At 38.0% G+C, this 3743-nt stretch overlaps 1 long non-coding RNA gene across 1 annotated transcript; it reads left to right on the forward strand.

Annotated features, from left to right (window-relative positions):
• Window positions 1-488: 488 nt before the first annotated feature.
• LOC131783152 (uncharacterized) lies at window positions 489-3743 on the forward strand. Its single transcript, XR_009340096.2, has 3 exons — window positions 489-635; window positions 944-1068; window positions 2033-3743. It is a non-coding gene; the product is annotated as an uncharacterized lncRNA (long non-coding RNA).

Raw genomic sequence — 3743 nt, forward strand, 5'->3', positions numbered from 1 at the left:
TTGATCTCATCAGTTGGAGTGGTCATGGGTAGCTTGTAGACAATCTTTAATGCCCTCATATGAATACGTTCAATATCCTCCCTAAGTTCCGAAGAAACAGAGCCCCAAACAATATTATACACAACACTAGGAATAGTTGAGTTCAAATAGATTCCAAAATGGACTGAGGTAGGAATTTAATGCGTTTCAGAACAGCCAATTTATTGTAGCTTGTCTTACAAAAGACGTTCTGCAGAAGATGCGAAGCGATACGAGCTTCAGATCATTTTATGATGTAGTTTTACTGAAAAGTAAAAGCTATCCCTCCATGAGTGGACCGATGTTACCAAGGAGAACTCGCGCGCCAAGAAGAATTGAAATTAGCACTGGAGAGCCAACATATTCTGTGACCGCACAAGACTATTACAGGCGAATATACTTTGAAGCTATTGACTTGATGATGAACGCTATTGACCAGCGGTTTGACCAGCCAAGCTTTGATACGTATGCAAAGATGGAGTCTCTCTTAATTAACACCCTCAATTCGCAGGACAAATCCGAATAGCTAAAGTTTATGGAAAAACTGTACAACGATGATGTTAATATTTCAGTGTTAACCGTCCAGATGGAAATCTTACAATTGCTGCTGAAGGATGGTGATTATTTTTGTTTTGACGACATCATAAGACAGTTTTAAACATACACAAAGAAAGAACGGACAGGCTTTCCACCATTGACATAGCAAACGAATCTACCGACCGCAACACAAACAGAAAGCGTAATTTTGGCACTTTTCGAGTAAATGATGTACAGTAACTTTAATATCATTCACTGTTAAGGATATCGAACAAAAGAACAGCCTTTTTTTTTTATTTGATCAATTAACAATTACTTTGTGTGCCTAGTTACGATCGTAGTTACAATGTTTATCTTTTCCTTATTGGTTTGTAATCGGATCTTTTAGCGTCACCACGCGCATATAAAAGCTAAGTTAGCGTCCCTTTAAGCCAGAGTTTCGCAAGATTTCGCCTTGAACAGCAGTACCTTCGTTCTTTCGTTCCAAACCTTTGGCACAAGCGGGACCGATATGTAAGTGATTTGTTAGTTTTATTTCAATATATTTAAGTTTAGTTTTTCACCTTAGGCGATAGCGCACATATGTACTGTGTTGTACAACAGTACAACTAATTATCTTGAAATCAAAGGAGTATTTTGAAAGAACTAGATGCTCACACAGCAACGCCCACATTTCAGTCTTTGGGCTGTTAATCAGCCGCAAATGGTCATCGTGTAGCCGATCTTTGAATCTCGAGTAGTTTTAATTTAGCCTTTTATGATTTGTTTATGTTAATTCACGTTAATTGTTGTTATTTTAATCGCGTTATCGACATAGGCACGTAAAGCGTTTCTTTCATGCCTTTCGCACCAATTCAAGTAGATTCATGCATTCGTTATATTATTGTAATTTCAGTTTACGATCGTGATCGTGATCTAAATAAACACCGTTAATCGTCATCTTGGTTTTCGTGGTTTCACTACGACCGGTAAAATAGTCCCCACATCAGCGACACTTAGAAAACACGCCTAGCGACACCCCTCGAAGTTTCCTCTTTCGTCGCAAGCGTCACATTCACTAAATTATTTTCAGTTACCGTTTTGTTTTGCCGTGTAAATATTTTGAATGAATAATTAAACAATTATTGAACTCGGCTTTCGTATGATATGAAGATCTACAGATCTCGGAGGGTGTTATCCACGGGGCTCAAGCCTTCGGCTTTGGCGGATAACCCTCTGCATAACTCTTCATATCATACTCAGTCTCGTGCAATAATTGCTCAGTCATTATACAGCCCTGAGTTCAAGGCAGCTTAAGCAAAATCGTTGGATTTTTTGGCTTATTTATAGTAATTAAAGGTTGATATCAGTAGTATAACATAACAATCTATGATATTTCAATTCAGTGATGGTGAATTTTCAGACCCGATAGCAATATCACTGAAGATGTGGAAAAAATCAATAGTTTTATCGTTATTCACATTCTCCGTCACTTTAGAGAAATTGAATAGAAATCCACAAGCATGGTGGAAAAGTCGAAGAAAAGACTTAAAGATCCCATGGGCAAACAAAGAAGTCATATTACCAAATTTATTGCTCAAAACAAGTTGAGACAAGAATTTGTTCCTCTGTTGGGGAAGTATGTTGATTTACTCAAGGCGGAGCCTCTACATAACACTTCTTTCCCTTCTCGCTGAACCACAAAAGAAAGACCTTGTGTAGTCTCCCACACTTGACGTTTCAGGCATTTCAAAACTGCAAGCAGAAGGGAACTTTCTGGGAGATCAGAGACTGTTGTTGCTTCATTGAGGTGAGTCTGGTTTGTGTCCTGTATTACAACAGAGAGTGCAGCTGAAAACCAGTTCTGCCAAGCATTGATGTGCATTACATTCTCATATGGATTCAAGTGGCTTGAATCAAAGTACTTTTGTTGGCATGTTGCCACTTTGATAAAGGAACTTCTGAAGATCAACTCTCTTTCAAAAGGATCAGTTGTGAAACTTCACACTTTGGCATTTGTTGTAGTCAAATTCAGAGATGCAGTTTCTATTTACTCAAGAGTTGAGGTGCGCATTGAACAAGTGGGAAAGCTAAAGACCTCATGTCAACACACACCAGGAAGTTTAACATCTGAGGCTTGGGCCTCAATTAAATGCAAGGTGGAGAGGCAAAGCATGTTAAGCTAGCTTAGTATGTGGAAAACAAATGCAATGCCAAAAAGACCTTCAGGTGGTGGAAACTGTTCAGACACAAATTTGTCCACATGGTGTGCCTGAGAGAAAGGAACCCCAACAGCATTGCTTATTGCATCGAGAAGAAGAATATCAGCGATTCTTACATTCCAAGGAGAGTTGAGATTGTGACCACAGGTTTTGCTATTGTGGACTTTCATGTATGGTTATTTATTCCATTATGGTGCAGTATATAAGCAAAGTGTCACTCAATTTCCACCAACATAACATTAAACTTGATGACAAAGTTATTTCTATACATACACGAATGATCCATAAAGAGACTTGGTAGTTTATTTAAATATTCAACACCGCCCAAGTTTATATACAAAAAAAACATCTTGAAAAATTTATACGTCAAGCCAAGTTTGTCCACATATGATTAAAACCAATGGAACTAATTAAACATACACCTTTGCATCTGTTTGGTCAGTGCTGCGGGATGCCGTTCACATTCCAGTATCCTTAATGATATTTAATGATGAGAACTTCACCACCTAACTGTACGCCATCAGAGGAGGAAACTTCAGAGGATACCCTCCTTCACTGGTCGACCTTCAATAAAAATTTTTCCATACATATTGTGTGGCTTTTCTTTTTACTGCAGGAATTAGATGGACCAAATGTAAGTAGGGCAGGGAAGAAGATTACCCTAGATCCAGTTGAATGGAAAAGATTAAACCAATTATATTCAATTTCTTTCTTTGATGTTGACACAACGGGAACTGCTGTGGATTGCTGGAAAGTCATTGACAGTCATCTCTGTAACAGAAAGATGGCTGAACAAGCATGCGCTAATTGGTATATAATAAAACTGCTGTTTGTTTTGTTTCGAAACTTTTATTGTTGACTTTCTATTGACTTTGATTTTCTACTGTCAAATAGGCAAGGTTATAATGTGAATAAAATATTTGGGTTGTTGCCAGACTTGAAATTTGTGAGTGTGTTATGAAAGACCTTCAAATTATTGACAGGTGC

The sequence above is a fragment of the Pocillopora verrucosa genome, chromosome 12, assembly GCF_036669915.1.
Source record: "Pocillopora verrucosa isolate sample1 chromosome 12, ASM3666991v2, whole genome shotgun sequence".
NCBI lineage: Eukaryota > Metazoa > Cnidaria > Anthozoa > Scleractinia > Pocilloporidae > Pocillopora > Pocillopora verrucosa.